The 21,926-nt window shown below is 37.2% G+C and overlaps 1 pseudogene; it reads left to right on the top strand.

The window, feature by feature from the left end:
• Window positions 1-6,971: 6,971 nt before the first annotated feature.
• LOC144310164 (outer dynein arm-docking complex subunit 2 pseudogene) lies at window positions 6,972-16,478 on the top strand (annotated as a pseudogene).
• Window positions 16,479-21,926: the final 5,448 nt, after the last annotated feature.

The raw sequence follows: 21,926 nt of genomic DNA on the forward strand, positions 1-21,926 counted from the left end.
GGGTCATTAAGCCCGTTCACATTCAGAGTTACTATTGAGAGATATGAGTTTAGTGTCATCATGATATCTATTCAGTCTTTGTTTTTGTGGACTGTTCCACTGAACTTCTTCTTAAAGGGGAATTTTAAGAGTCCCCCTTAAAATTTCTTGCAGAGCTGGTTTGGAGGTCACATATTCTTTTAGTTGCTGCCTGTCTTGGAAGCTCTTTATCTCTCCTTCCATTTTGAATGAGAGCCTTGCCGGATAAAGTATTCTTGGTTGCATGTTCTTCTCATTTAGGACCCTGAATATATCCTGCCAGCCCTTTCTGGCCTGCCAGGTCTCTGTGGAGAGGTCTGCTGTTACCCTAATACTCCTCCCCATAAAAGTCAGGGATTTCTTGTCTCTTGCTGCTTTAAGGATCTTCTCTTTATCTTTGGAATTTGCAAGCTTCACAATTAAATGTCGAGGTGTTGAACGGTTTTTATTGATTTTAGGGGGGGATCTCTCTATTTCCTGGATCTGAATGCCTGTTTCCCTTCCCAGATTAGGAAAGTTTTCAGCTAGAATTTGTTCAAATACATATTCTGGCCCTCTGTCCCTTTCGGCGCCCTCGGGAACCCCAATTAAACGTAGGTTTTTCTTCCTCAGGCTGTCGTTTATTTCCCTTAATCTATCTTCATGGTCTTTTAATTGTTTGTCTCTTTTTTCCTCAGTTTCCCTCTTTGCTATCAACTTGTCTTCTATGTCACTCACTCGTTCTTCCACCTCGTTAACCCTCATCGTTAGGACTTCTAGTTTGGATTGCATCTCATTCAATTGATTTTTAATTTCTGCCTGATTAGCTCTAAATTCTGCAGTCATGAAGTCTCTTGAGTCCTTTATACTTTTTTCTAGACCCACCAGTAGGTGTATAATAGTGCTTCTGAATTGGCTTTCTGACATTGAATTGTCATCCAGATTTTGTAACTCTGTGGGAGAGAGGACTGTTTCTGATTCTTTCTTTTGAGGTGAGGTTTTCCTTCTAGTCAGTTTGCTCAGTGCAGAGTGGCCAAAAGCAAGTTGTATTGGGTAAAAGAGAAAAAGAGAGGAGAGAAAGAAGGAAAGAAAAGAGAAAGAAAAAAAAGGTAAGAAAAAAAACGAAAAAAAAAAGGAAGAAAAAGAGAAAGAAAAAGAAAGGAGAAAAAAAGGGGGTGGGGGAAGGAAACAAATCAAAAAGCAAAACAAAACAAAAACAAAACAAAAAACAAAAAAAGAACCACAGGGGAGTATCTTCTGATTCTGTGTACTTTAAGTCCCTTGGCTTCTCCTGGAAGTTGTCCGTCTAGCTGGTGTTCTGGGGGAGGGGCCTGTTGTGCTGATTTTCAGGTGTTAGCAGTTGGGGGAGCTGCTGTGCCCCTGCCTGGTGCAGGGCTCAGTGGGGGTTGTTTACCCCGTGAGGCCGCAGGAGGAACAGCCCCAGTGGCGGGGCAGCTCTGGAAACTTGGATTCAGCTCTGGCAGGAACTCCGTCTGCAGGGCCTGGAGGCTCCGGGGCGGGGCCGCTGATCTGCTCATTCGGGGCAGGAGCGTCCTCGCTGTCCTGGGCCCTCCCGGCCTCTGCCTGTCCCGGGGGAGGCCGGATCCTGGGCTGTGTCCCGGCGCCCTGTGCTCCGGTGCCTGCGCTGTTGGATTCGAGCTCCCGGGCTGCGCAGCCCCCTCCCCGGAGCTGCCGCCCGAGCCCCTCCGAGCTGCTCTTGGAACCGCGCAGCCCCCTCCGCACGGAGCCTCTTCCTCTGCCCGAGCCCCTCCGAGCTGCTCCCGCCCCGCAGCCCCCTCCGCGGAGCCGCCGCCCGAGCCCCTCCTGGCTGCTCCGGTCCCGCCGGGTCCCACCGTGCGCGCTGCAGCCCTTAGGGAGCTCGGCGCACTCTCCTGGGTGCGCAGTTGCTCTGTTCCTGTCCCGGGGAACCCGAGGGCATCCCCGCCCTCCTGGGTCCTGCTCCACCCCCTGGAGCCCCTTTCCCCCGGGAAGGTCGGTGCAGCTCCTGCTCCTCCGGGACGGGGCTCTCCTGTCCTGGGGACACCTGCCCCGGCCTCAGCCCGGCTCCTCGCGGGGCCCCTCCCCCTTGGAGGCCTTTGTTTCTTTATTTCTTTTTCCCCGTCTTCCTACCTTGATAGAAGCGCGAACTCTTCTCACTGTTGCATTCCAGCTGGTCTCTCTTTAAATCTCAGGCCGAATTCATAGATTTTCAGGATGATTGGAAGGTTTTCTAGGTAGTTTGGTGGAGACAGGTGATTTGGAGACCCTACTCTTCCGCCATCTTGCTCCTCTATCCATAGTGTTTTGAATGTACCTCTTTGTAAAGATTTTGCATGTTTGTGGTTACTATGAGTATTGTACCATATATACCTATGTAATCAATTATAATCTACTATTTGACATTATACCAGTTTGAGCAAAGTACAGAAACCATGTCGCCTTCAAACAATAATTGTGTATGACTTAATCCCTTGCAACTCCCTGAGATGTCACACAAAAAAACTGTCAGCATAGTCTTTCTTTACAAATATACTATGAGAATTTATGTCATTTCTCTTTCAACATAAACTTCTTGCAAAAGCTATAATACTATTACACTGATGGGACTGAAAAAATAAATACAATTTTAGTAACCAAAAAAAAAAAAAAGTATCTTCTTTTAAGTCCCTTTACCTCTCTCATTTGTAATTGTCTTTATTTCCTCCATATTCATTGCTAACTGTATAAGACAGCATTATGTTTTGCTTCAAACATCAAACTTCATTTAAAAAACTCAAAAGCAGAATGAATGTCTTTTGTATTTACCTACACTTTTATTCTTTTCCATTGTTTTTCTTTTTTTGCTGTTGCAAGTTTCTTCTTTTATCATAGTCTTTCTGTTTAAGAACTTACTCTTTTAGGTTAAGTTTGTTGATGACAGCTTCTCTTCATTTTCCCTCATCTGAGAATTTCTTGACCTCCCCTTCATTTCTGAAGGAATATTTTCACTGGATATAGTATCCCAGGCTGACAATTCTTTACTTCCAGTGTTTAAAAAATGTTTCTTCTGGCTTCCATGATTATCTGTTATTATTTTAATTGTTTTCCTCTTAAAAGCAAAATATTGTTTATGTCTCATGGCTGTTAAGAATTTTCCTTGTCTTTAGTTTATCGAGTTTGATTTTTGTGTGTGTGTCTTGGCATGGATAACTTTGTTTGTTTGTTTAGGGTTTCCTCAGCTTCTTGAATCTTAGATTTATGTCTTTTTCCAAGTTTGAGAAAATTTCAAATCTTGTTAGAATACATTTTTAGTCTGACTCCCTTCCTCTTCTCTTTCTGTTACTCTGATGACATGAATTTTGGAATTTTTGTTGTGGCCTCACAGATCTTGAGGTTCTATCATTTTTTTTTGCAATGAATTTTCCCTTCTTTATTCATACTGAGTAATTTCATGGAAGGTCATGGATTCTTCCCCTCTGTCCTCTCCATCATATTGTTAGGCCTATCCAGTGAGGTTTTTTTTTTTTTTTTTTTTTTTGGTTCATAAATTTCAGTTTCAAAATTTCTTTTTGAAAAAAAATAATAAAAAAAAATAAATAAAAATAAAATAAAAAAATTTCTTTTTGGTTCTTCTTCATGTCTTTTATTTACTTGTTGAGGCTTTTTAGTTTGTTTTAAGTCTTGAAAATTGCTCACTGAAGCATTTTTATGATGGCAGCTTTAAATTCATATCAAATTATTCCAACATCTATTTCATCTTGGTATAAACATTATTCCTACATTATCCTTTCTCATTCAAGTTGTGATCTTTCTGGTTCTTGGTAGGATGAATGATCTTTTATTGTCTTGGACATTTGGGGCATTATGTTGTGAAACTATGGATTTTATTTAGATCTTTTGTTTTAGCAGGCCTTCTCTGGTACTTTGCTGGTGGAGTCTGGAGGTCCTGCAAGATCTGAGTTCTTCACTTTCCATTGACAACTCTGGTGGAATAGTATGCTTCATTACCATTGGACAGGGGTGGAAGTTCAGTTCCTATGAAGCCTCTGCTGACGCTACCTTGGCTGATAGGGAGAGTGCCTTCTTACATGCTTCCCATGGGGCCTCCACTTAACCCATGGGAGATGAGCCCATTGCTGCTTTGAGGTGGTGATTTTATTGCATTTCTTGAGATGATTGCACGATTATCCTTCTTTTGTCTGTTGATGACTTTTTTGAGTAATTCTGGAGTAAATCCCAATTCATCATTATGTCTTACCCTATTTGACATTACTGGATGAAATTTGATAGTATTTTACTGAGGATATTTGCATCTATAATCATGAAAGGTATGGGTTAGTAGTTATTTTTTAACATCTTTATCTGGTGTTGGTAGCTGGGTAATGTGGCCTCAGAAAATGAATTGGGAAATATTCACTTACTTTTCTTCTTTCTAGAATTCTTCATACAAATTAGATATTATTCCTTTCTTAAATATTTGATACAATTCACCAGTGAAGCCATCTGTGCCTGTAGCTTTCTTTATTGGAATGTTTTTATATTGAGAATTTGATTTCTTTAATAGATATAGAGCTAGTCCAGTTTCTTCTTCTTGAGCCTTGGTAGTTTGTGTGTTTCAGTGAATTCTTACATTTTATCCAACTTATCTAATTTATTGGCATCAAGTATGGCATTCCATTATTATCCTTTAATGTCTGGAAGATCTTTTGTGATGACTGCTCTTTCAATTCTGATATGGATCATTTGAGTCTTCTCTCTTTTTATTCTTGATTAATCTGGAAAGAAGTGGTTGATTTTATTTAAAGAACAGTTATTTGTTTCATTGATTTTTTTGGCTGCTTTCCTTTTTATTTGATTTCTGCTCTTGATGATTTTATTTTCCTTCTGATTTTTTTGGGTTTAATTTGCTCTTATTTAATCTCTTAATTTGGAAGTTTAGCCATTCATTTGAGACCTTTATTTTTTCTACTATAAAGTTTTATTCTGTAAATTTCTATATGAACACTACATGAACTACATCCCATAGATTTTGATATGTTTTCAGGCACATTAATATATCTGAAGATTTTCTAGTTATCTTTCTTTTACTGGTTTCTGGTTTAATTCCATTGAATTAAGAGAAGGTTTTTTTTTTTTTTTTTTTCATATGATTTTAGTCCTTTTAGCTTTGTAGATGTTTGTTTTATGGACCAAAATGTGGTCAATTTTGGTGATTTCTTTTTTGTTCGAGAGGAGTATGTGTCCTGCTGCCATTGGGTAGTATGTTCTATAATTGTCAGTTTTGTCAATGTAATTGATAGTATTGCTCAGTTCTCTATATTATTAATTTTTGTGTGCTTATTTTATTGATTACTGAAAGAGGAGTTTTTGAAGTCTCATAATTGTGGGCTTATCTATTTTTCTTTGTAGTTACATTTTTTTCTAAATGTACTTTGAAGTTCTGTTGTTTGGTGAATATACAATAAGAGTTGTGTTGACTGTCATTATGTGTCTCCCTTTTTAGGTCTGATAATATTTTGTTTTTAAGTCCATTTTGTTTGATTTTAATGTAACCATTCCTGCATTTTTTGATTATTGGTCGTATGGAAAGTGGGTTTTTAAATACCTTTTTCATCCAATTCAATCCAGTTTCTTTTAACTGAAGTTTTAAATCATTTTTATTTAATGTAACTAGGGATTGATTTGAATTTAAATTTACTAATTTGCTACTTGTTTCTTTTTTGTCTCATTTGTTCTTTGTTATTTTTTCTCTCTTTTCCTGCCCTTTTTGTATTAATTGAGCCTTTAAAAATGATTGTTTTATTTACGCTTTTTGTCAGTTATGCTTCTTAAAAGTTTCATGGTGACTGCCCTAGGGCTCATAATGTATATCTCTAATTTATCCTACCCACCTTTAAATACTGTCTTACCATTTCACAAAGACTTTAAGAACTTACCACAGTAACCTTCAGTGCCTCTCCCTACCCTTGGCACTATTGTCATGCATTTTACTTTTGTATGCTATTAACCCCTCAACACAACGATACTATTTTTACATTAGAGAATCAATTACATTTTAGAATGATTAAAAATAATATGAGGAGTCTTTTATATTTTTACCATTTCTACAGATTTTCATTTCTTTGTATAGATGTGGTATAGTCCTCTTTCTGGTATGTTATTCCTTCTGAATGAAGAACTTCATCGCCATTTCTTTAGCACAGGCCTTCCGGAAGTGAACAAGAATTCTCTGGTTTTGATCATCTATGAAAGTCTTTATTTTGCCCTTATTTTTGAAAGCTTTTTTTTTTTTTTAATCTCTATTTAGAATTTTGGGTTGGCAGGTCTTTTTTAAAAAAAATATTTTAAAGATGTCATTCTCTTTTCCTTTGGCTTGCATTGTTTCTGATAAGTCTTTTTTAATAATTATATTTCTTCCTCTGTCATGTGTCTTTTAAATATAATGACTTCCTCTGTCATGTGTCTTTTATCTCTGGCTAACTGCAAAATATGCTTTTAATCCTTTGTTTCAGAAATTTATACATGATGTGTCCCAGTCAATATAGCATCTGAGTTTAGATATTTTTTTAAAAGATTTTATTTATTCATGAAAGACACACAGAGAGAGGCAGAGACATAGGCAGAGGGAGAAGCAGGCCCCTTGCGGGGAGCCTGATGTGGAACTCAATCCTGGGACCCCAGGATCACACCCTGAGCCAAAGACAGACACTCAACCACTGAACCACCCAGGCAGCCCTTGAGTTTAGATCTGTCTGGCAGTAGTGAGGAGTGAGTAGGTCTAACCCTGCTGTTGTATCTGTGTGTGCTGCAGTGGGGAGGGGAGCTTAGGAACATCACATTTCTGGCAACGTCACTCCAGTAGAGACCTGAGTCCTGAAGTGGCCCTTCTCTAGTGTGTGTCACTAAGCAACACAAGTTAGAGGCATCAGAGACTTCATTTTCTGAAGTTATCACTTTTTAATTTTCAGATAGCACAAAACAATTCAGAAGTGATGTCATTGTAAAAATTACTGTTTTTTTTGTACATAAAGGATATTAGATTCACTGAAGAATGGAAAAAAGAAAATGAAGAGCCTAAGGAGGTACCTAAGAAGGAAGAAGCAGACGCCCTTCCTAAAGCTTTTCTTGCTTCAAGCAAGAATATACTAGAGAAGAACCAAATTAACTTCGGGAAGTTTCAAATGACCAAGAGATTAGAGCCAACTTTAAACTGGAAGGCCACTGTTGATTTCAAAAAGTATGTAGAAATTTGCATGAGGGCTTCTCTGATACATCCTCAGTAACCACATTTGCCTAGTTGTTAGTTTATGTCATGGGAGAAAGTCCAGAGTAGATGTTGACATGTCCCTCCATAATACAAGTCAGTCCCTCCCTGCTCTTCATATTCCAAGTAGAAGTATTTGGCGTGAATACGGCTTATGTGTGGGCACCAGAAGGGAAGGCAAGAGCACCATTGACTCAATTGGTAGGTCAGGGCTAATATCACGTGAAAAAGATGATAAAAGACATGGAGGAATCTCACGGGCAATGTAAACGCAGTGGTAGGGACCTGAAGAAGTTAAGTGCTAGGTGAATTTAGAATGATTAAAATTATGTGAAGTGAATCAGGGAAATCTTGATAGAGACAGCATCTTATCTATTAACAGAACTTTAAGTAAATACCACAGAAAGGCTAGAGCCTCCAAAATATTAACAGGCTTAAGTGAAGCAGACACTAATTTAAAGAATGTCTGACATACAAAACGAGTTCCACTTAAGGACGTCTATAAATAGGTACCTAAGCACAGATTAAGGCCCTGTGTTTCATAAAAGCCGGCAGTCGGAGATGCCAAGGACACTTTTTAAATTAGCATATAGCTTACAAATTTCAGCCTATTTTTAATGTTCCATGCGGTCCCCGATTGGGTAAAGCAAGAAGTGGCTCCCAGCTGGTCACAGGGGACCCTCACTTGCAGGGATTCTGAGAACCACGGAGTGAGTACATGTTGCCAGCAAACCCAGAGAGCAGATGGAAGGAGTCCTGGGGAAAAAGGAGATGCTCTTGTTCCTCTAATTCTCATCAATTTTGAGGTGTTTGATCTCTGTGACTCCTATCTGAAGGAGTATGAAAATGACAAATACACAGGCTGCTCTGTTATGCTGGAAGGTGAATCTTAAAATACCACTCTTCCCACGTCCTGGCATTTTTCAGTTATGAGTTTACCTAGCCACTATGTAATGAAAACCCACTATGTGCCAAGGACCACGCTAAACCTGGGAATCCCTGGAAAACCAGATCCAGGCCCTGTGGCAGAGTCGGGTGGGGAAGGGAAGTAACCAGGCAACTTTCACCCAGGGCAGGATGTGCCCAGAGTAGAAGGCTCCGAGTGAAGGGGCCTGCAGAGTGACAGTTCCTAGTACTTGGTCCTTATAAAAGAAATACTGGCCAAAATGTGCCTGAAAGACTGAAGGGACATCCCAGGTGTCAGATGAGGCTGGAACTCATACAGTTATTTTCTGTATTAGGAAAACATGTCACACGGGTGCATGAAAATGATGAAATCTTTAGGTACATTTCTATTTTTAATTTCCTATCAATCCACAATAAGTTAATTTTAAAATGTTAATATATTTTTAGGCACAAAAGCTTACTAAGAGACACTCAAGAGAAAAAACATAGAGGAAGACTTGAAAGGTCAGGACCACCTGTTTCACCTGGAAGAGCACAGTTAGTTCGGTACGTATCTATTAAAAGGAACCATCCTTTAAAGCCACCCTTTACCCAGTGGGCTAGATAGCATGCAAATTTCTGGTGTTCTTATCATTACATCGGGGTCCTCTACTGGACCCTTGGACCAACTAGTATTGACTAGTTATAAAAATGATAATACTGAATTTCTTTGAATATATTTGCAAGATATCCTTTTAGTGAAGAGTTCCTTGAAACACAGGCATCTATTGGTACTAGTTAACTCTCTGTAAACAAATGAATTTAATGCTAATTGCCATGAGTTGAGTGATAGGAGAACTGGGCTCTTTGCTGATCTCTTACTTTTGAACAATCCTATCATAGCAAGGGTAAGTCATCTTCCTGAGCCTCATTTTACTCATCACTGGTGGCACTGCCAATCCTAAAGTGATAGATGTTATTTCTCATTAAAACAGCCATCAGGGCAGCGCGGGTGGCTCAGCGGTTTAGCGCCGCCTTCGGCCCAGGGTGTGATCCTGGAGTCCCGGGATCTAGTCCCACATCGGGCTCCCTGCATGGAGCCTGCTTCTTCCACTGCCTATGTCTCTGCCTCTCTCTCTCTTTCTGTGTCTCATGAATAAATAAATAAAATATTTTAAAAAACAGCCATCAATAGAAGGCTAGTAAACTTCTGACTCCATTTTCATTTTGACAACAAAAGCGGCATATGTGGAGGAGGGTCAGCTACTTTTGTTAGTAAGTTTGGGGTAGTAGTGGGAAGAAATGCAGACATTTCACATTATAAAGTTTGTGCACACAGAAAAAGAAGAAACTTTAAGACACCCTACTACATTAATCCTATATTCTTGGGTTCAACATAATAAATTATTTGATTTATTTGACTATTTTTAAAACTTTTTATTTTGAATTAATTACAGATTCACAGAATGCTGCAAATATAGTACAGAGGAATCTCATACCCTTCACCTAGCTTCTCCCAGTGGTTGCATCTTGCATAACTATCCTACAGCACTGAAACCAGGAGACTGATATTGATATAATGTGCATGTATCATTTTCTATCACTTTATTCCATGTAGATGTGTGTGATGACCATGTCAGTCAGTGTGTGGAAGGGTTCCATCACCACTGGGAAGCCACTCTTGCCACCTCTTTATAGTTATGCCCACACCTCTTCCCTATAATCCTAACTCCCGGCAACCATTAACCTGTTATCCACTTCTATAATTTTATCATTTTGGGAATATCATGTAAATGGAATTATACACTTTTGATATTGACTTTGTTTTCATCACTATAATACCCCTAAGATCCATCTAAGTTGTTGCATATGTTCATAGTGCAATCGTTTTTTTTTTATTTATTTTATTTTATTTATTTATTTATTTATTTATTTATTTATTTATTTATTTATTTATTTATTATTTTTGCTGAGTAGCATTCCATGGTGTGGTTGTACCATCATTTATTTAATTATTCACCTATTGGGAGCATTTTCATTGTTTGCAGCTTTTGGATATTAAAAATAAAGATGCTATGAACAATCATATAAAGGCTTTTATATGGATGAAGTTTTCATTTCTCTAAGATAAATGCCCAATTGCTGACACATAATAATTGTGTAGCTTTTTAAGAAACTATCTAACTTTTCCAGACTGGCTGTACCATTTAGTTCCCATCAAACACTTAGGGGAAACTGAGTTTATCCTCATCCTTGCCTTTGCATCCAAACCTTTTTTTTGGTTTTGGTTTTGAGCTATTCTACAAGATGTATAGTATTATTTCATCATGGTCTTAGCATTTCCCTAATGGCTAGTGATGTTGAACATCTTTTCATGGGCTTATTGCCATCCATATATATTCTCTAGTGAAATGTCTCTTTGTCTTTTGTTTTTTATGTTCTAATCAGATCACTTTTTAAATGTTGAGTTTCGAGAGTTCTTTATTCTGGATATCCTTGATTGAATATGTAGTATGCAAATATTTCCTTCTCCCTGTAAGTTGTTTTCTCATCCTTTTTATAGAGTCTCTCTCATAGAATAACGTTTTACTATTGATGAGGTTCAATTTATCAATGTTTTCTTTTATGGGTTGTTTTGTTTTTATTTTTAATATGTTTATTTTAGAGATAAAGAGAGAGAGAGTGCATGGGGAAGAGAAGGGGAGAGGGAGAGAGTCTCAAGCAGGCAGACCCTGTGCAGGGCTCAATCTTACATCCCTGAGATTGTGACCTGGGCCCAAACCAAGAGACGGATGCTCAACTGACTGAGCTACCCAGGTTCCTGTATGGGTTGTATTTTTGATGTCATGTCTAAGAAGTCCTCATGAAGCCCTTGGTCCTTAAGATTATCACCTATTTTTTCTAAAAATGTTTATAGTTTTACATTATAAAGCCTATGGCCTTTTTCTTATTTTTAGTGTGAGACTTTGGTCAAGATTTAGTTGTTGTTGTTTTTTTGTTTGCTTTGTTTTTTTTTAAGTGGAGGTCCAATTTCTCCAGCACTATTTAATGAAAAGGTTATCTTTCCACCATTGAATTACTTTTGTATCTTTCTTCAAAATCAGTTCGGTGTACATATGTGGGGCTATTCTGGGTATCTGTTCTATTCCACTGATTTTTTTCTTTTCATCTAGCCCCTTACCACTACCACACAATCTGTATTACTGTAGCTGTATAGTAAATTTTGAAGTCTGGAAAAGTGATTTCTCTCACTTTTTTTTTTTTCAAAAATTGCTTTTAGTTATTCTAGTTCCTTTCCTTTCTGCATAAATTTTAGAATAATCTTGCTATATCTCCAACAGAAAAAAATCACTGATGATTTTCTTGGAAATTACATTAAATATCTATATTAATTTGGGAAGAATTGATATTTTTACTATGTAGACTCTTCCAATCCATGAATATTATATATCTCGGTTTATTTAAGTATTTGATTACTTTCACTAATGTTTTATGGTTTTCAGCATACAAGTCTTGTGTATTTTTTCTTAGATTTACAACTAGAAGTGGAAGTTCCAGTGCTGTATTGGTCAGCAGTGATCAAAGTGAACAATAGCCTTGTTTGTTCTCAATCTTAAGGGAAAAGTATTTAGTCTTTCACCATTAAGTATGATGATGGTGTAGGTTTTTGTACAAATATTCTTTATCAAGTTGATAAAGGTCCCTTCTGTTCTTGGTTTTCTGAACATTTTTATTCACATTTGGGTGTTCATTTTGGTCAAATCTTTTTTCTACATCAATTGTATAATCATGTCATTTTTCTTCTATAGGCTGTTAGTGTGGTTGATTACACTGATTGATTTTTGAATACCAAATCAGCCTTGCATCTCTGTAGTAACCCCACTTGGTCATAGTGCACTCATCCTATTTATAGGTAGCTGAATTACATGTGCTTAATATTATGTTAAGAATTTTTGCATCCACAATCTTGAGAGTATTGTATTGGTTTTTGTTTTTGTTTGCACTGTCTTTGGTTTGATATCAGGCTTTGTAAAATGAGTTCCCTCCTATTCTATTTTCTAGAAGAGATCATATAAAATTTGGTGTTCTTCTGTGTGGTAAAATTCTACAGTGAAGCTATCTGGGTCTAAAGACTTCTGTTTTGGGTTTTTTAATTGTGAATTAAATTCTCTTAATAATTGTGCTATTCAAATTATGTGTTTCATATTGGGCAAGTTGTGATAGTTTATACTTTAAAAGAACGGTCCATTTTATCTAGATTGTCAAATTTATGTGTGTATAGTTGTTCATAGTTTTCTCTTATTATTCTTTTGTTGTCTGCAGGATCTGTAGTGATATCCCATGTTTCATTGTTGGTACTGGTATTTGTGTCTTTTCTTTTTCTTGTCAGTTATACTAGAGTTTTGTCAATTTTATTGATCTTTTCTTTAAGCAGCTTTTTGTTACTGATTTTTCAAATTGTTTTTCTGTTTTAATTTTACTGATTTCTGCTCTTTAGTATTTCCTTTTTTGTTTGCATTGGGTTTACTTTATTCTTTTTTCTAGTTTCTTTAGACTTAAGTTTAGATTATTGAATTGAGACTTCTCTTTTCCAATGCAAACATTTAGTGCTATATAATTCCCTTTATGCACTGTGTTAGCTGTTATCTGTGTACAAAAGTTTTTGATATGTTGTATTTTCATTTTAATTTCTGTTCAGTGTGGCTTTTTTTTTTTTTTAATTTCCCTTGAGGCTCGCTTCTTGGACCCAAGTGCATTTTTTGTTTGTTTGTTTCCAGACTCTTGGAGATTTTTCGTCTTCTGTTTGTTATTGATTTTTTTTTGTTTGATTTCATTATGGGCAATGAGCACACACTATATAATTTTAGTTCTTTTAAATTTGTTGAGGTTTTGTGTGGTCACACTATCTTGGTATAGAGTCTTTGGGTGCTTAAAAGAATGTAGAGCCTGCTGCTGTTGGAGTATTCTATAAAAGTGGATTAAATCATATTGTTTGGTGGTGTTGATTTCTTTTATATCCTAGCTTATTTTCAGTCCAGTTGTTCCACAAATTGATGAGAGAGTAGTATTGATGTCTCTAAGTATAATTTTTCTGTTTCTCATTTTAGTTCTATTTTTGCTTTATGCATTTTGCAGCTCTGCTGTTTGGTGTGTACATATTTGGGATTGATATGTCTCTGTCATTATGTAATGTTCCTCTATATGCCTTGTCATTTTCTTTTTATTGATGTCTACCTAATCAGATTATTTTATAGACACTTCTGCTTTCTTTTGATTGTTTACATGGTGGGTTTTTTTCCTCTTTTTCTTTCAAACTAATGATATTATATCATTACATTTGAAATGAGTTCCATGTAGGTAGCATTTGGTTGATTCTCTTTTCTTTTTCTTTTTGGTACAGTAAGTTAAATTCTTTTAATTGGTGTATTTAGAACTTTTACCTTTAATGTCATTATTATGTTAGGGCTTAAGTTTGTCATTATATATATATTTTTTTCTGTTCATTGTTTTTGTTTGTTTTGGTTTTGGTTTTCTTTCTCTCCATTCTCTCTAACCCTTTCTTCCATGAATGTCTTTTTTATCTATTACCTTTTGGAGCATGGTAAAAGAATGGGTAATTTTTAGGTTTTAATAATGTTTGAGATTCTATGATTCTCTTAATTTTTCTGAATCTTATTTAAATTTTATGTTTTAGCAGGTTTCCTCCTACATCACATTGGTGGAATAAGATGTGTATTGTCTCCTCAGGTTAGAGAAGGAAATTACAAATTTTCAATTAGGCCTTCATTGACAACTTGGGGAGGTGAGCGAGGGGCTTCTCATCATTTTTAACTGGTAATGGAAGTTCAAGCTCTGACTAGGTCTCTGTGGGTAACAGAGAGGAAGAGACTCTGTTTATTTGTCAGTGGGGTTGGGGTTGGTGGAAATTCTGACTCTCCATTAGGTCTCTTCTGACACAGGGATTAGGGAGTTTTGTTGTAGTCTGATAAAGGTAGAACACTCTTCTCTTAGCATTGTTAGCAGAAGTGGGGGTGAGCCACAGTGTTTTCTGTGGTGTTGACTAGAATAGATCATCTGTTGCCTAAAAGTTTTCTATCTTGTTAAGCTGTTCCTTTTCTGGTCCTCTGAGTAGAAAGAGCAGGCTTTTCTTAGGTGCTTTTTTCCCTGTGCCCACTGATAATTCTGCATCACTATCTTCTCTAGTACCCAATCTGGAATACACGAGACAAAAAACCCAAGGAACTCACCATTGTGTTGCTCCTCAAGTCTGTAGATCCTTAAATAGTCTTTCTTCTCCTTTCAACCTGTCAGAGTCCTATCGTGTTTGTTTTATATATAATATCCAGGATTTTTATGTACTTAAGATCTACTTCATCTTTCCTAAACTAAATGTTTGGCCTTACATGTTTCAATTTTAAGTCAAATTTTAGTGAGTCAAAAAAAAATTTAGTGAGTCAGAGAATTCTAGAGTAATAGATAAGGGTAAAGGGGTAGTATATCCAAGCAACAACCATTACTCTGACAAAAATGTGAACTTCTCTATGTCTCTTCTTAAGTGGATATAATGATGTAGTAGAGAAGTATTTCTTAAGGTGGAGTTCATAGGTCAGTGAAACATTGAGATTTGCTTATTTTTACCTCCCAAATGTATGGTTGCTATGGGACAGGACCGGAAGGGAACCTCATAAAATAGGGAAAGCCATTTAAGGTTATATGTCAAAGGGTTCATCATTGGAAAAAGAGAACAGCTTTCCTTTGAGGTACTGATTTTTTTTTTTTAACATGATTCGAGAGTGATTGGGTCAACCCAGTGCACCTTGCTCTTAACTCCAGGAGCTTGCTAGGCTAAGGGAAAGTACATTTAGAGATTCTCTGGAGGATATAGGTTATTTAGTATATGTTTCAATCTGGGACCTTTGAGTTAAATTTACATTGGTTCTTAAGTAAGCCTTATCTACCAGATTTTGCTCTGGAACCAAACCAGGTTCCTGACATTTGTTGGACAAGAGAATACATTAAACTGAAACTCATCATGTGGCTTGATGAATTGGAACAGGCACTTCAGTTCAGGATTTCAGTTTCACTCCACTGCAGCCCAGACAGCACAGGAGCATCATTCTGCATGACTCTCTGTGCAAAAGCACCTTTCAAAAAAAAAAAAATCTTAAAAATTTATAAAACTCAGGGGCGCTTGGGTGAGTCAGTCAGTTAAGCATCTGCCTTCAGCTCAGGTCATGATCCCAGAATCCTGGGATCAAGCCCTGGCTCCACTTCAGGCTCCCTGTTCAGCACGGAGTCCGCTTCTCCCACCTGCTCTACCTATCCCCTGCTCATGCTCTATCTCTCAAATAAATAAACAGAAGATCTTTTTAAAAATTAATAAAACTTGAAAGTTACTTCTGTGCAATTATTAGAAATATGCTTTCTCCTTTGCTTCAAAACAGAATGAGGAAAGACATTGAGAGAAGAGATCACACAGGGGGATTGGAGGGAAGAGAGGATGGAGCGAAAGAGAAAATGAGAATGAATTAGATATGGTGATGAAAGCTTGAGTGAACTTGCTGGTATCCATGGCCCTGATGTTGAGTTAGAAGCTTCTAGAGCAGTGAGGAACAAAGTGTACTCCCTTTCATAAAAGAGACACCCTTCCTGTGGGCATTTGCAGTGCTGCCCAATTGAACTCTCCCTGATGATAGAAATGGTTTCTATCTAAGCTTCTGGTATAGTAGGTGAGTGTTGAGAGCTTGAAATGTGGCTATTTTGACTGAAAAACTGAAATTTTAATTGTATTTCATTTCAATTTGATAAATAAATATAAACATGATTCAATCAATAAATTTAAATAAATATAAACATAAATAACCAGAAGATATTTAACTTCTATGACTTGTGGCTGCCTTTTTGTACAGCACAGCCATAGGACATATACTTAATGCCTTTGTTCATTTCTTACTATTTTCTTTATTATTATTGCATACAAAGCAATAATAATGAACTGCACCTGGTACAGAGACAGGGATTTATTCATCTCCTTGCTTAGATCTTAGCAAAGATCTTTAGAACTCAGAAGGTATTGGTACCTTATACATTGCTTATGTTCATATTGCTGAAATATTAATGATTATAACCACATCCATTTTGTAGCATAAATATGTTTATTATATGTGGTGGTTGTTACTGTTCTTAGTAAGAGTGCTGAGAAGATTGAGGAAATTCTTAGTGACAGCTCCTCAGAGAATGAGGAAGATGAAGAACCACCTGATCGTCGTCAGGAAGCAAATGCAGATTTGTCATCTGAATATTGGCAAATTCAGAAACTGGTGAAATATTTAAAGGTAAGACAAACCTCTTTGTATTGTGTTTACAATGATTCTTTTAATTCCTTTCCTAAAAATGTATATTCTACTTCCAAATTGATTATATATGTATATATATATATATTTTTTTTTTTTTCAAATAAGAGTAGTAAAAACTCCCGTTATTATTTAAATGTGCATGGGGAATGGTCTTATTACCCTGTGTGCACAGGGGAAGGTCTTATTACCCTGAGGATAGCACGGTTAGTCCTCGTGGAGCAGCCGGTCTGCCTGGTACCAACCCTTTCCCCTGGGCCATGGTAGCCAGCAGCTATTATGACTTGCCATCATTTTACACCTTGCAGTATGCTGTGGCATCAAGAACATGGATTTGTTTTAAAGTTGGACTATAATTTCTAGGCTGTGTTACTTACCAACAGTATAGCTGTTGATTATAGCTTTGAGCCTTATTTTTCTTAACCTATGGAAAATAGGTTAATACCTGTCCTATAGGATTACTTCAGGGTTGGTAAAGCATATTTGAAAGATGTGGATAGTGTTTGGTACATTGTAGATACTTAAAATATGTATCAGTCCCTTTTCATTACTCTCAACATAATATGTGTAAACACATGTTACATAATAATGGCCTATATAATGTATTTAAGACATGAATGGGGGCAGGGCAGGGAAAATGATTTGCCAAAACCCAGATTAATATCAGTGGATAACTGATATTGATAATGTCTAGGTAGGCCAGGACTAAAGCAATAGTTGAGAAGTACTCGTAAAAACATTTTTACTTAACTCATAGTTTCCTCCAGCTTTTCTACATGATTGAGTGAATCAAGGGCATTTGCCAATGGCTTTGCAATATGTAAAGATATTTATGTGGCTCCTAAATTACTTAAGGCTACTTTTCTGGTGCCCTTGAGGTCCTTCAAAGCTGACAGGTAAAATAGTTTATACATACATTTTTGTGAATTCAATAAACATCCTCTGCATGGACACAGCTTTGTAGCTGAGAAAGTTGCTTTAGAAGAAAAATATGCCCCCTTTCTTAGCATGGTCCCAGCTGCAATTCCCTGTATTTCTCAGGAAAAAAAAATCTATGTTTTCCTGAATCCCAAGAAAAATTAGTCAAGAAATTGGGAAAAAGTATTCTAATTCTCCACTGTAACATAGATTTCAATGGCCAGACCAGGATCCAGGCAAGCAAATCAAAGATTTTCATCATTAAAAAAGGATGGGAGCTTCTGTGAAGCAAATCCTAATGCCCACCTTAGGTACTATGCTTTTGAAAGCCTAGTTATTAAATGCTTTGTTTTAAAATTTCATCTTAAGAATAATATCTTTTAAATAGTAAATATTTTTATATCAACTTCAATTTTTAAAATGGCTTTGATTTGGCATTTATTTCGTGGTAATGTTCCCCTCTTTTAGTGGAGATCATTTTTCATGTTATTGCAATAGATATGTTTGAGGTTTTTTTTAATAGAAAACCTCTGAAATTTTTAGCATATCTATTACAAAAAATGATATACTATTTATTATTATGGAAAACTTTTAGGATCATCATTATCACCTAAAAATATATAAATACAATTTGGGAAAAAACATGGAATGATTATCATTTCAAGAATTCCTAAGAATTTGGAGATCTTACTCTGGGATCTTGAATATTCCTATCCTAGGAATTTGGAAACTATCTGGAGCACAGGCTGGAGGTCAGGCCCCATGGTCAGGCACATGCCCTTGGTGGGCGTCTTTGCATACAAATCATGCAGTCAACATAGTGGTTCAGCCTAGCATGCACAGCACCAATGTTCAGACTCAGAAGACCTTCCTGATGGTAGGAAGGTCCGTGGATCTTCCCACCATCTCTCCTGTACTCATAAAGCACATGTCACTCTGGGGGGGGGGGGAGGGAAATGCATCAGAGAATTTTGCCATCTAGCATTTGAACAACTTGAGCCAGATGGGAGCCCTGGTGTTTATACAAATAATTCTGGTCTGTTAACTTTATTTCATTAGTCAAAGGAAATAAAGAGTCAACAGGAAAGACGCATGGATGGACCAGGAGGCACACTACCAGAGCAGTTAGAAGCATGACCTTCCATGTTAGAAAGATTCTAATTGGGTCAGGAGTCTGCCACTTACTGGCTCAGTAGCCTTGAGGTATTTGACTGACCTCTGTGAGTTTCAGTTTGTTTTCTCATTGGTCAAGTTGGCAAAAACAAAGGTTCTCATGTTTTATGATTATTATGAAAAAGATCTGACACATATAAAGTGCTTAGCAGAAAGTACTCAGTACTCGTTAGTAATAATAATGGCTTCTGTTACATATTATTATTATTATAGACAACATATGGTGTGGAGTCTTCTGGACTTGCAAAGCTGGCCTTCAACTTTTGCTTTAAATTTTCTAGCAACCAATAAAAGGAGGGAAATACAGAGTTAATACCATGAGGGAAAGACTCTTACCATCATGAGGTAAAAATAGCCCAGTTGCCAATGTGTGTAACTGATCCTGGTACTAAGAGCAGAAAGAATTTTCTCCCTGAGGATTTAATGAAGCAGACAGTGAGTGTGGTAGTGAATGACATCCTTAATAATATCCTCCCAGTGAACATGGCAATGAGCGTTTCTCGTAATAGCCTAACTATTGGATAACTATCTTGAGTTTTTCGACTATTTAGGATAAGTCCATATAAATCAGGCCAAAAAGGGATGCACTATTTCTGTCCCAGAACAGCTAAGGAAAACATTTATTGATGAAGTGCTACTTAAGCTTGCACAAGTTATTCATCAATAAATCATGTGCAAATGTGATACTTTTGGCCAGACAGTAAATTGCTTGGAATTATTATAGTTCCCACAGGTAGATATTCTTAACATAGCCAATAAAAGAAAAAGTATATCTACAAATGATTTCAAGCTTTTTGACACAGATAAATGTTTTATATGGGGACACAAAAGGATATTAAAAGTCTATGAAATGCAAAATTGAATGTCTCTAGGTAATCTCAAAATAAATACACCTGACATTTTAATTGCAGACTTATGCCTTAAATGTAGACTTACACTAGTAGAAAAATGTTAATGTTGACCTGACTTTCTACTTACCATTTTCCAAGTACAGCAATGTCTGTAATTGTTGAAAAAAATTTGATGAGCTCATTAATACCCAAACAGGTCAATGAACTATAGCTTGTTATTTATCCAGAGCTATGAGCTCAGATCTTGGCATGTAAGTAAAGGGAATTTATATTTAATTATTTGGCTTTGACATACATTCATTTCAACTTACAAGTTTTATATATGCATATATTCTTTTAATCTAGATTTTTAGAATACAATTTAATTTTTAAACTAATGAAGACTTTGCATTTTTACTTTTTAACCTTCCAACTTCTTCCTCCCCCCACACACATAACAGATGACTCTGTACCCGAGTTCTAAAAGAAGCAATAAACCACCTTTTCAGCTTCCTTAGCAAGAAACACATTCTTTCTTCTGCTATCTTTATGGTTCAACTTGTCTGTCTTGTCAGCTACTCAAATGGAAAGACCATATTAAACTCACTTCTATGTCTTGCAGAGTGCCTAGCCAGTGAGTACAGGCTTGTCTCTCAACCCTCTGCTCAGGAGGTGTGATGGGGAGAGAATGGGTTCCCAAAGGGCCAGGCTGTGCTGTTCTTCATGCTCAGCTCCTTGAGAGCAGTTTTTCCTCCCTGTGAGCCAGAGTCATTCCTTCTGCTCTTGACATCTTTCCCACCTTCTCTTACCCTCTCCCTTTCCTGTTCCCTTTCTCCATGTAGATATGCAATTTTATTGCTGTATATTCTAGCTTTCTATGGGTATTATTTTTCCCCTGGCCAGGGCTGCTTTAAAATCTCGCAATTAAAATGTTTTGCTTTGGATCGATTCCAGCAATTGGGGAAGATAGTTTGTTAAGGTGCATCCCACACTGATTCTGTGAAGTTTTGTAAAATGTGGAAGTTTTACTACTCAACCAGTTACATTCACAAAGAACCCCTTTATGAAATAGGAGGAGAGTTGCAGAATTTTATTTTGTTTGGAAATGTGGATTAGTCACAAGTATTATAGTATTATAAGTTAATACAAATGGGTACTCTTCAGTCAAGTGAGAGAAAATGTTGAACAGTTGTAACTATAAGTAGGTCTGCATTTCATACACATTATACCTATCATGAAACTGAAGAATGAATTTCTGGACACAAGGTTTCAAGCCTATTGAAATCTATTACTGTGTGGATTGGAGAAGGATTGGGTATGGAACTTAATACTATAGGATAAATAAATCCAGGAGAAAATTGAGGAGGCTATAGAGTGATGCCAAGAATGTGACTGGTTAAGATTTTAGGTAGTTTGGAGGGATCACAGAGACTGGGTCTAGAATCCTGCTCTATCTCCCTTATAGGCATTTCCTTGTCACTTGAGGATAAGATGTCAATACTACTCTGGCATTACCTCCAGGCTCAGATGGGAGATTATTAGCAAGCGGGCTTGTAGATGTCTGCCGCTACTCTGAAGTGCTTCATCTCAGCTGGTCTTGTTCCTGGGTCCTTGAGGCAATAATGGAAGCATCTGGGGTCAATCCCCAGGGCCATCTTCCCAGGTGTGCCTCCTCCTTGCAGGATGCCTATTTCTACACCTGGGATTTTGATCAGAGCCCAGCCAGGGGATCAGGATGATGAAAGCAGGGATTTAGAAAGTTGAGTCCAGCAGTAGGTGGTCTACATAATGAATCAGACTGGGAAGAGACAGAAGACCAGTAACCAGGGGGTTGCAGTGATCAGAGTGTGCTGGGGGCTTTGAATAGGATACTGTCCTTGGAAGTATCTTGGAAGCAGCAAAGAAATGGCTAGGAAAGGAAGCAGGTCAGTTTATGAGGAGGCTTGGGTTTGGATCAGATTGAGTTTGAAAAAATGAAATACCCAAATAGAAATGCCCATGCCGTAGTTGGAAATAAAGGACTGAAGCTCACATTATTCATTAAAAATCGAACTACTGCTTCTGGACCCAAGGGCATGAATGAGCATGTGAAGCATTGTGCCTGTTTTTGTCTTTTTATTCATGAAGGAATATGACCTCTTAATAACTAATCAGAAAGTAGCTGCCTCCCATTCCAGTTAGTACAACCAAGGCAAGTTTTTTTTAAAGATTTTATTTATTCACTCACAAGAGACACACAGAGAGAGGCAGAGACAATGGAAGAGGGAGAAGCAGGCTCCCTATGGGGAGCCCAATATGGGACTCAATCCCAGGACCCTGGGATCACGACCTGAGCCAAAGGCAGATGTTCAACTGCTGAGCCACCCAGCCATCCCCCAAAGCGATATTTTTAGATCAAAATTCCATTATTATTCCAATAGAAGTCTTTCCTTAAATATTAGTTTGCCAGCTTACAAACAGATTGATTCATCAGCTTTTTTTTTTAAAAATCTTAAAGTAGGGATCCCTGGGTGGCGCAGTGGTTTG

The sequence above is a fragment of the Canis aureus genome, unplaced genomic scaffold (genome assembly GCF_053574225.1).
Source record: "Canis aureus isolate CA01 unplaced genomic scaffold, VMU_Caureus_v.1.0 ptg000480l_RagTag, whole genome shotgun sequence".
Lineage (NCBI taxonomy): Eukaryota > Metazoa > Chordata > Mammalia > Carnivora > Canidae > Canis > Canis aureus.